This window comes from Canis aureus, chromosome 19 (genome assembly GCF_053574225.1).
Source record: "Canis aureus isolate CA01 chromosome 19, VMU_Caureus_v.1.0, whole genome shotgun sequence".
Lineage (NCBI taxonomy): Eukaryota > Metazoa > Chordata > Mammalia > Carnivora > Canidae > Canis > Canis aureus.
In genome coordinates, this window is record NC_135629.1 from 13,035,328 (window position 1) to 13,047,916 (window position 12,589).

General features: G+C 35.6%; 1 long non-coding RNA gene across 21 annotated transcripts in view; it reads right to left on the reverse strand.

Annotated features, from left to right (window-relative positions):
• Nucleotides 1–12,589, reverse strand: part of LOC144289656 (uncharacterized) — a 469,344-nt gene that overhangs the window by 68,986 nt on the left and 387,769 nt on the right. For all 21 annotated transcript variants that reach the window (XR_013357504.1, XR_013357505.1, XR_013357497.1 and 18 more), the window contains one exon: nucleotides 11,455–11,536. This is a non-coding gene — a long non-coding RNA (uncharacterized LOC144289656). The remainder of the gene's footprint in view (nucleotides 1–11,454; nucleotides 11,537–12,589) is intronic.

A 12,589-nucleotide genomic window follows, 5' to 3' on the forward strand; every position in this document is an offset into this window, starting at 1 on the left:
ATAAATGGTATCAAACAATAATCTACAAAAATTCAAACACAAAAGAAGGCAGTAATGGAGAAAATGAGGGACAAAAAACCTAAAAGACATGAGAAAGCATAAAACAAATTGGCAAAAGTAAGTGCCTTCTTATTCTAATTAAATGTCAGTGGATAGGGCAGCCTGGGTGGCTCAGCAGTTTAGCACCGCCTTCAGCCCATGGCCTCATCCTGGAGACATGGGATCAAGTCCCATGTCAGGCTCCCTGCATGGAGCCTGCTTCTCCCTCTGCCTCTCTCTCTCTCTCTCTCTCTCTCTGTCTCTCTGTTTCTCATGAATAAATAAATAAAATATTTTTTAAAAAATGTTGGTGGATAAACTCTTCAATCAGAAGAGATAGGTTGGGAAGATGGATATATTTTTTAAAAAGATTCAATTATATGCTGTTTATAAGAAACCTACCTTATTTCAGGATGTACATTGGTTGAAAGTGAAAGAATACAAAAAATATCTCATGCGAATAGTAAACAAAAAAGAGCATATGTGGCTATACTAATATCAGACAAAATAGACTTTAAATCAAAAGCTGTTATAAGAGTTAAAGAAGGAATTATATAATGATAAAAGGGTCAATTCACCAAGAAGATATAACAGTTATTAACATGTATGTGCCAAACACCAGAGCTCCAAAATATATGAATCACACATTAACTGAAGGGAGAAATAAACATCTCGATAGCAATAATAGGAGACTTCGATACTTCCCTTTTAATAGTGGATAGAACATTCAGACAGAAGATCAATGAGGAAAGAGGTGACTTGAAAAACACTAAAGATCAATTGGACCTAGTAGGCATACACAGAACAGTCAGTCCAACAATAGGAGAATATATTTTCCTCAAGGGCACATTGAACATTCCCCAGAATGTTAGGGAAAAAAAAACAACTGTTTAATAAATTTTAAAGTATCAATATCATACAAAACATCATTTCCAGTCAGAACAGAGTAAAACTAGAAATCAGTGGTGGAAGAAAAACTAGAAAATTAAAAAGTATGTGGAAATTAAATAATATACAAACAACTGTGGGATCAAACAAGAATCATAAGATAAATTAGAAAATATCATGAGACAAATAAAATTCAAAAAACATACCATAACTTAAGGGATGCTGCAAAACCAGTGCCAAGAGGGAAATGAAGCTGTAAATGCTTACATTAAAAAAGAAAAAAAAAAAAGATTCCGAATCAACAATTTAACTTTATACCTAAAGGGACTAGAAAAATAAGAACCAAATGCAATTCTAGAAGCAGGAATACTAAATAAGGTATTAAACATTACAGCAGAGACACATGAAATAGAGAGTAGAAAAACACACAGAAATCAACAAAACCAAAAGTTAGTTCTTTAAAAAGATAAACAAAATTGACAAACTTTTAGCAGATTAACTAGGAAAATAAGACTGAAATAACTAAAATCAGAAATTAGAGAGAAGACATTACTACTGATTTTGCAGAAATAAAAAGGATTATAAGTGAATACTATGAACAAAAAATTATGCCAAAAAATTTGATAACCTAGACTAAATGGACAAATTCCTGGAAACATGCAACCTACCAAGAATGAATCATAAAAAATAGAAAATCTGAGCTGACTGACCCATAACTAGTAAGGAGATAGGATCAGTAATCAAAAACTGCCAACAAGGAAAAACCCAGGAACAGGTGGCTTCACTGTTGAATTCTACCAAACGTTTAAAGAACTAACACTAATCCTTTCCAAAATATTCTAAAAATTGAGGTGGAGGCAATACTTCTGAATTCATTCTATGCAACTAGCCATAGCTTGAATACCAAAGTTAGCCAAAGACACTCTAAGAAAACAAAGTTACTGATCAATACCACTTATGAGTATTGATGTAAAAATCCTCATAACATTCTGGAAAACAGAACTCAACAGCATACTAAAAGGAGTATGCACAATGGTCAAATGGGAATGGAATGATGGTTCAAAATATAAAAATTAAATATACCACAATAATAGAGTGAAGGAGGAGAAAATCCCATGCTCTACTCAATTGATGCAAAGCAAGCATTTAACAAAGTTCAACATCTTTCCATGATAAAAACACTCAATAAACTAGGAATAGAAGGAAATTATGTCAATACAATAAAAGCCCATATATGAAAAAACCATAATTAAGATCACACTCAATGATGAAAGACTGAAAACGTTTCTTCTAAGATCTGGAAAAGCAAAACAAATACATTAATAATAATAATAATAATAATAAATACCCTGTTTTTACTACTTTTATTCAGCATAGTACTAGATGTCCTAACCAGAACAATTAGGCAATAAAAAGAAATAAGTACATCTAAACCATAAAAAAAATGGCACTGTCTCTGTTTAGAGATGACATGATCTTATATGTAGAAAATCCTAACAATTCCATCAAAGGAAAAAAAAAAACCCAAAACCTGTTACAACTAATAAATGAATTCAGCAAAATTCAGGATATAAAATCAACACACAAAAAGTATATACATTTTTATACACTAACAATGAACAACCCAGAAAGGAAATTAACAAAACAATTTTTAGAATAGCATCAAAAAGAATAAAATACTAAGAAAATAAGCTTAATTGTGGAGATAAACTATCTATAAGCACAAAGCTAAAAAAAATGTTGCTGACAGAAAGTAAAGAAGACACCAATAAATGGGAAGACATTCAGGTTCATGGGTCAGAAGTCTTAATACTGTCAAGATTTTAAAGTATTCAGTACCTTGAAAACACTATCCTAAGTGAAATAAGCCATTAAACATCAAGAAATATTGTGTGATTCCACTTATACAAGATACCTAATGTGTTCAAATTCACAGAGACAGAAAGTAGAATGGTGGTTGCTGGGAGTTAGGGGAAGAGGCAATAAGGAGTTCGCATTCAATGTGCTTCAATTGAGGAAGATGAACAAGTTCTGGAGATGAATGGTAGTGTTGGTTGCACAATAATGTGAATGTGCTTTACACCACTGAACTGTACACTTAAAAACTGTAAGAAAAATAGTATATAACATAAAAGTTATATATATTTTACAATAAAAAATAAATTATTATAAAAAGCAGAATGTTTGAAAATAAGAGAATAAAAATATGCCATTCAAAAATATATAATGCAAATAAAAACATTAAAACCACAATAGCTGCACATTATTATTAGATAAGGTAGACTTTACATCAAGAAAAATGACTAAAAATAAAAGGGTATGTTTCATAATGATAGAATGGCCAATCAATAAGGAACTTATCACAATTCTAAATTTTTATGTACCTAATAACATAGCTTAAAAATATATAAAGCAAAAAGTGACAGAACTTAGAGAAGAGCCACACTCACAACCACAGTGGAAGACTAATATACATATTTTAATGGTTGATAGAACTAGCAAACAAGTAGACAAAAATAAATGGTATAAAGGAAGTGAAAAACACAATGACAAAACTTACCTGACACAAAGACAACATTATATTCAATAACAATAGGATACATATTAATTTCGAGTACACATTGTTCAAAGGCTGGGTCACAAAGCAAGCCTCAGAAAAAATGTAAATATGGAGATTTGTCAGAGTATTTCCTCTAATCACAATAAACTAAGCCAGAAATCAATAAGAAAAATATAATAAAATCTCCAACTCTAAGCAATTAAGCAATACACTTCTAAACAACCCATGAACTACAGAAGAAATCAAAATAAAAGTTGGAAAATGTTTTTCATGGCATGATAATAAAACATTTAAAAACATCAAGAAGGGACACCTGGGTGGCTCAGCGGTTAAGTGTCTGCCTTTGGCTCAGGGAGTGATCCCAGAGTCCCGGGATGGAGTCCCACATCAGGCTCCCTGCATGGAGCCTGCTTCTCTCTCTGCCTATGTCACTGCTTCTCTCTCTCTGTCTCTCTGAATAAATAAATAAATAAGTAATCCTTAAAAACATTTAAAAAAAATCAAGAATACAGCTCATTGGAGCACAGATACAAATTAACAGCTTTAAATGAATATATTAGAATTTTTTTAAATGTACCATCCCCCCTTCAAAAAATGAGCCAAGCCTTAATCTCAAGAAGCTAGGGGAAAACAACAAATCAAATATCCCATTGATTATTGGCTTAGTCCATTCCTACTTCTATAATAAAATACTGATTCTTGTTAGCTCATAAAAAATAGAAATTTATTTCTCACTGTTCTGGAGGCTGGGAAGTCTTAGTGCCTATAGATTTGGTGTCTGATGAGAGGTTCTGGTTCATTGATGGCACGCTTTTCACTGTGTCCTCATATGGCAGAAGGAAGCAGGGACCTGCATCAAACCTTTTATAAGAGCACTAATCCTGTTCATGAGAACTCTGCCCTCATGACCTAATCATCTCCTAAAGCCCCATATCATCTTGGGGGTGAGAGTTTCAACCCATGAATTTTAGATGCACAAAACCATTCACACAATAGTAATTATTATTTGTAATTATTATTTACAAAGATAAAAGTTGCCTTTACAACAAAGAGTTGTGGCAGACACTATCTGAGCTACAGGACAACAAGCTAGCATTACTACTAATGAAAGAAATCTATATTGAGTTACTCCTGATGTAATGCAAGGGTAAGTGCATAACAACACCAATTTCAATTCTTGCCAAAATGTGTATTTGAATCTAAAAGGGAGGAAATAATTCCAGATTGTAGAAGATTCTACTACAGAGCTAGCCTGAATTCTTTAAAATAAGAGTTATAAAAATAGATTCTTTTTAAAAAGTCAGTGGATGTTCCAGATCAGGGTCAGCAAACTCCTATAGGAGATAAGACAGTAAATATCTTAGGATTTGCCCTATGGTCTCTGTTATGGCTATTCATATTTTGCTCTTGCAGCCCTGAAAGCATTCATGGGCAATACATACACATATGAGCATGATCATCTCCCGTTAAAGCTTTATTTATGAACACTGAACTTTGATTTTATATAATTCACAGAACATTATTTTTCTTTTGATTTTTTTTCTACCATTTGAACATGTGAAAAACATTCTCACCTTGCAGGTCACACAGAACCAAGTAGTAGGCCAAATTTGGTCCTGTGCTCTACTTTGCCAACCTGTATTCTTTTTTTTTAATTTTTTTTATTTATGATAGTCACAGAGAGAGAGAGAGAGAGAGAGAGAGGCAGAAACACAGGCAGAGGGAGAAGCAGGCTCCATGCACCGGGAGCCTGACGTGGGAGTCGATCCCGGGTCTCCAGGATCGTGCCCTGGGCCAAAGGCAGGCGCTAAACCGCTGCGCCACCCAGGGATCCCAACCAACCTGTATTCTTGATTACAGGGATAGAGACAGGAAAATGACATGCAATGTGTGATCTTTGACTGGGTCTTGAATAAAAAAAAGAAGAAAGAAAGACAGCAGTAAAGTATATTTTTGAAACTGAGGAAATCAGAATTTGGATGTGTAATAAACAAAGTAAGCATATTATTTTCTAAGTGTTAGATAACTTGAATGTAAAAATGATAGTGTGGTTATGGAGGAGGATATTCTTGCTCTAGGCAAGTGCAAACTGAATATTTAAGAGTCAAGTGACATAATGTCTGTCACTTCCAAATGGACTAGGAAAACAAAAGAGGGAAACAAGTGTGTATATGTATGTGTATTCATATGAGAGACACAAGATGATGGAAGGCAGCAAGAAACAGATTGAGTAAACAAGGCAAAATACTGATCATCAATAGCTTTAGGGGAAGAGAAGGGTATTTATGGTACTGTTGTTTCAAATGGTCTGTGCATTTGAAATTTTCAAAGTAAGAAATTAGGGAAAATAAAATTAAATTAAAATACAATGTCCAGGCCCCACGCCAGAATTCTAGATCAACTGGCTTGTTGTAAGACTCAGACATTGGAATTTGTAAGAGCTTGCAATTGCAGCATGGGTTGAGAACCACTCCTGTAGGAGAAAGAAAAGGTGTATCAGGAAGGGAGATGTAGGTTTTCTCTGCCACTTGCCTTCCACAACTTCCTTCAAGCTATTTGGTTCACTAAGCCTTAGTTTCCAGGTCTATAAAATATGACCACTACTGCCAATGGCAGAGAGTTAACACGTTCAATGTATCTAAACACATCTAAAAACTCTAGCAATACATGTACAAAACTTTAGGAAACTTGATTGCTTGTGTCCTGTTAAGGAACTGAAAAATAAATAAATCAAAACAAATCTTTCAATGGTGTGAGTAAAAGGAAAGCGAGTTTGGAAATCACAGATGTCACATTCCTCCAAAGTTGCAGACAGCAGAGTTAGAGGGTATAGAGAAACAGAATGCAGAGCTAGCCACCACTTTTTAAGTAACTACACTGTGTCAGGCTTTGTATTAATTTTACAAATATTTAACTTTAAATATAACCTTACAAAGATTATTTCATTTAATACTCACAGCCTCCCTAGAAAGTAATTCTTTCCATATCACAGATGTGAAAACTGAGGCTTAGAAAAGATAAGTGATGTTCCTGAGGCTACATAGATGGTACACAAATGTAGGATTTGATCTGTTTGCTCATGTAATTTCAAGACTAAAGCTATTAGTCACTATGATCTATGTCTTTTTAAAGTATGAAATCTCAACTCCTTTGATTTTGTTCACTCATAATGAGTCAATCTTCTGGGTAGCACCCTATCTCTAAAACTACATTCTTGAATTGTCATCATTCAGATCATAGATTACTCTTTTATTAAGTGATGGAAATGTGCTCCATAGCAGGGCAGGAGACAATCTGCCCACATATATGGTGATTAATCTGTAAGAAAATATCTCATTGCTGCAGTACTGGAGGAGGAAGTCACTCAACTTAAACCACAGATCAGATGCTCCATCTTCAGGTTTGTACAAACAAACAACATGAGGTTTTATAATGTGCATTCATTTACTCATCCACTAATCCATCTACTCATTTATCTACTTTTATACATTGATCCATTATTTATTCACATTTATCTATTTAATATATTAATTCTTCCAATTATTCATTTAATCTTTCAGTCAAAAAATAATAATTATTAAGGAGTGCCTAGGTGACTTAGTAGGTTAAGTGTTTGACTTAGGCTCAGGTCATGATCTCAGGATCCTGGGATCAAGCCCTGCTTTGGGCCCCCTTATCAGTAGGGGAGTCTGCTTATCACTCTCCCTTTCCATTTGCCTCCCCCCACTCGTTCTCTCTCTCTCTCTCTAAAAAAAATAAAATCTTAAAAAAGTAATTACTTGAATTAATTAATTAGTTAATTAATTAATGAGTCATTACTATGCGTCAGGTACATTTCTAGAAGCTGTGATACAGAATCCAACAAAATAGATAATCATCTCTGCCTTCATAGCACTTACCTCTATAGGCCAAAAAAAATAAATAACAATAACAACAAAAATAAGTAAAATACATAGCAGAATAATTAGTAATTAGTGCTAAGGAAAAAAAAAAAACACAAGGTAGTAAAATAGCAAATGTTAGACAGGATGAAGGTGATAAAAATTTAGATAGATGGCCAGAGAAGCTTCACTGAAAAGGAAAAGGTGACTTTGGAAATGACTTTCATTAGAGAATAAAGGGAACAAGGGAAGCAAATTAAAAAACTCTCGCACATGTACATATATGTACCTACACACATATGCATGTGCACATGCATGTATGTGTGGTACGTATATATGTCAATGTATCCCCTTCTTCATTGAAAATGTGTTACTACTATATGTGTGGGTGTGTATCAACTGGATTAAATAGGCCACAGTGACATTGTTGATTTTACTGTGGGACAGGTAGAAAACTGGTAAGAATTTATGGACTGGCATTGGCCACACTTCAAGTAGCACTGACTTAAGGCACTGGAGGTCCAAGTAAAGTTATCAGGTTTTACAAAAATAATTACAGGGATTGAGGCAGAAGAGTGATATGATTGAATTTATCTCTTAAAAATTTCACTTTTACTTCAAAGATTTAGGTTTCCTGAGATGCAAAGTAAAAGGGTCTTCATGCCATCACCATGTCTTCCTGGAATCTCATATTAACTGGAGACACTTCCTCTGTACTCATGAGGCCCAGGACCCTGAACAAGGTGTCAGATTTCAAAGCATTGCTTGTTGATACATAGACAAGTTTGGTTAGGAAACTGAAAAATAATTGAACCAGCTCAAATCCCTAGCACCCACAAGTCACCTGGATTGAATTCTCTGCCTTTGCCAATGACACCATCCCCGTATCTCATTTCTATCTGTTCTGTTAGCAAGGAACTGCATTCAAAACCAACGGTGGGTGTCTCTGACTTTGAAAACTAGCCTGCCATCTAGAAAAGTGGAGTTAATTACTTATACCAAGTGACTGAATAACCAAGGGAATGTACTTTTGATGATGCTAATATATCAGCTTTATTGTAACAAGGTTTTGTTGGTCCCTTGACAAGACACTATAATACATAAAAGGCACACTACAAGCTTAGAAATGTCAAAACAGCAGCCCACCAAAGGAGCTAGGACATCTCAATGAGCTATTTTGGGGAGCTCATTGCTCTGAAAGTAGGGTGGACTGCATTTCTACTCAATGTTTAGTTAATTGAGCTTCAAATAGGGGAAATTTGAGTAGTTTGCAGCCCTTCTTGTACCTGAAAACAAACAGACTTAGCACTTCTTCATTTGGCTTACCTCTGCTTTTACTCTTATCCTCCAGCTAACCAACAGTAATAATGCTTCCAATAGAACTGTATTATGGCTACTTAACTGCCAGAAAAACACTGAATTCATCCATTATCTTTGATAAGTATGGTCACTGAGGGACATAGAACCATTTCCAGTCCCTGCCTCTCCTGGTCCCCATCTCCTGGAAGTAGCAACCCAGAAAAATCATTCCTTAGAGAAGCTAATAGTATGAAAGTTCCCTGGATTTTAGGATAAAGGAAAATGATCAACTCCTTTCAGGTGGCCCAGGGTAGATAGGAAAACACCTCTCCTCTCCCCACTCTACTTCACCCTACCTCTGGGATTTCCACATCCTAATCCCTGGAACCTGAGATTATGTCACATTACGTGTTGAAAGGGACTTTTTTTTCTTTTTTTTCTTTTTCTTTTTTTTAGAGAGAGAGAGAGAGAAGGGGAAGAGGCAAAGGGAAAGGGAGAGAGAGAGAATCTTAAGCAGGCTCCAGTATGGAGCCTGATGATCTTGGCCAAAATCAAGAGTTAGATGCTTAACCAACTAAGCTACCCAGGCACAGAAGTTACAGACTTTAAATTAGGGAGACTATACTAAATTATCCAGATGGATCCAATGTAAACAAGTGGGCCCTTTAAAGTAGAAGACAGGCAGTATAGTCCATGAAAGAGATGCAATGATGGAAGATGAGGCAAGAAGAGATTCGAAGTGTAAGCAGGACTCCTTTGCCATTGCTAGCTTTGAGAATGGAGGAAGGGGGTCATGAACCAGTAAGCCAAGGCAGCCTGGAGAAGCTGGAATCAACCCACAGGTGACAGCAAAGAAACAGATAGCTCAGTCCCACAACTAAAAGGAACCAAGTTCTGCCAACAACTAGAATGCCTGTAAAACACCTTGTCCTCTCCAGCCTCCAGAAAGAAATACATTCCTGGTGACACCTTGATTTTAGCTCAGTGAACCCCATGTTGGACTTCTGACCTACAGAACTATAAGATAAAAAAATTGTGTTATTTTAAGTGACTAACTCTGTAGTAATTTGTTATAGCAGCAATGGAAAATTAACCCATGGTCTTTGAACGGCAGATACTTAGAAGACATTCTGTGACATTCAGAAAAGCATGGCACTAAAAAAGTAAGCAAGTATCTTCTGCGCATTTCCTTTAGCCAATTTAGTTATTTCATTATATAAGTTTGGGAAGAAAAGGAGAGAGAGAGGAAGGAGGGGAAGTGTTAGGAGGGGAGGGGAAGAGAGGAGAGAAAGATTGAAAAAGAGGAAAATGAGATAGACAGAGGTAAAGAACAATGTCTACAAATGTCGTGGTCTTGAGATACCACCATTCCCCTCAGTGAGCACACACCCCAGGGAGAACCTGAGTCTGATGTTCTCCACTGAGTCTCAGGCCCTACACAACTCTCATGGTATAAACATCTTGTTATATTGAGTATGACATAGAAATGTGATGCTAGCATTTAATGAAACTTATTTTTCAGGGGAAAAAAATGGTCCTCAAGTACACAAGTCAGCTCCATCAGCTGGCAGTCAAAGAAAATATGATTCATTCCAATACTTACAGAAAACCTGGCTGTTCTTGACTAAATATTGCTTACATTGTTCTCCAACAGAGCACTTGCTCAAGAACATTAAAGGGTAAGTGAATACAATTTTGCCTTAAAACCTAACCTCGAGGAAAAGTGATTCTACTCTAAAGATAAAGGATGAAGTAGAATAGTTTTTCTTATTCACAGACATCCTCAACAATGAATTTTAGTTTGAACAGAAATTCAATTATTGCTGTTAGAGTTAAACAGAGATACACTGAGAGTTTCTCCAGCTTCCAAAAGTGAATCTTGACCTGGAGATCCCTTTTCAAATTTCACTCTCTGCAAACCTCTGACCCATAGGCTGAGGCCTGACTGTACGCTGTCCTTATTCCAGGCTAGCCAGTGGCAGTTCCCTGGCTTGATCCTTTACTACTCTATCTCACTGACATTTTTCTAATGCTTGGCCACATAATTGCCCAAAATGGTCTCAGTAAGCTGTGAGCTAATAAAGAATTAAAATGGATATTTAATAGAAAATTTTCAAGGAAATAAAAGGCTCTAATATGCAAAGGAGTGTTCCTTTTAACTGTGAAATCTCAGCCACTCTGACAAGCAGGAGGAGTTATTTTAGAAGACTCTACCAATCATGTATTCATGATGCTTGGTGTCGAGGTATGAAATCATAATGATCATGGGAAAGATCTCAAAGACATTGAGAAGATTGTGACCTAACCCCGTTAACTTACTCCTGGGCAAACATAGGCTAGATTGAAGATGTTCAGATGATTCACCAACATGAGTTAATGTTTTTGCCAGCAGCTCCTAGCATTCTGATGCATTCATTGCTCACCATTCATTCATTCAACAAATATTTAATGAACACCTGCCAAGCACTGGTTTAGGTACTGAGGATTTAATCATAACAAAGTACAGTGAAGTGAAAATATTTTGGCCTAGAAATTAGTCTCCTAATTTCCAAATGTTCTTTCTAACTTGCCTTTTAATTACCTCTCTATTTCTCCACTGAATTATTTATGTATCTAACTATACTTTCTCAAACACTCCCTTCCCAGGGGTCACAATTAAGATCCTCCCACCCAGAACTTTATGTCTTTGTACTAGCCTAATTTTCATAACCTGACATAAGCAGCCCATAATTCACATTAATCTCTAAGCATCAAACAAAAATCAATAAATTGTTACAGAGTACTTACCACATAGGAGCATCAATTCAAGAGCTGGTGGTCATATAGCAAGGCATAAGATGGAATCCCCTTTCTTCAAGGAAATTAGAGTCTACTTAGGAGCATAAAATGAGTATCTTTAAAATGGAGCACAGGAAGATATAGGGACAGTTATATCCAAACAAGAAAATGTAGTTTCTATGCAAAATAAATGCTAGCTCAGAGGTTTCCCAGAAAGGGTGTCTTATGGCCTCAATTTTCATAATAGTTAGAACTACCCAGGAGTGGATATGTAAGGAATTTCTGAAAAGAATAGTATGAGAAAAATAACTAGTGAAGTAGAAAAGCCTCAAATGCATTGGAGAATAATAAATAGATGGATTTTTCTTTACAAGGGATTGAGCTATATTTGGTGGAGGGGAGGAGTAGAGATATACAATTATTCTAATTTGTATTGAGAAAGCTTTCCTAACTTGGAAGTGTTAGCTAAAAAACAAGTTCTTGAGTCTTGCCTTCTTTCCCTTGATACCTTTTGCCCTCATCATATCTAATCTCCCCCTCTGGACTCTCCCCACTGGACAAATTTTCCATCCTCAACCTGAAAGCTTTTGCCTTGACCATAAGGGCTACCTGAAGCATTATGGACATCATAAACTTTCTGTAGAACTAATAAGTACCACCTTTTTAGAATAGGCAAATTCAAATAAATTGAATTATTTCAAATGTGAGCAATATTTTATATTTAATATGTGGAATTCACAGTATTCCTTGTCATGATTTTTTGTTCAAGCAGGTGATAGTACTTAATGTCAGGGTTAGGATGTTGGGAGACCTTCTAAAATTATGAGGATGTTAATTGCTCTATCAATCACCACAACTGATAGCTCTTGGTTTCAGGCCTACCAATGAGTCACCTCATTGACTAGACCTACCTAGTCAAAGTAGGTAGTTTTTATGGATTTAAAAATAGCTAAGTTTGTCATGGGAAAAGTGCCAGACTCAATTAAAAAATCATCTAACTTTCTCAGATCCTGAGGATCATAGTCCTCATTAACAGGTCAATACAAGAGCCAGTCCATACCTTTCCAAGTATATACTTAACACCTACAAACACTAAAGTATAGAAACAGTGTTGCATTTTGCCCTGCTTTATTTGCCTTCTTTA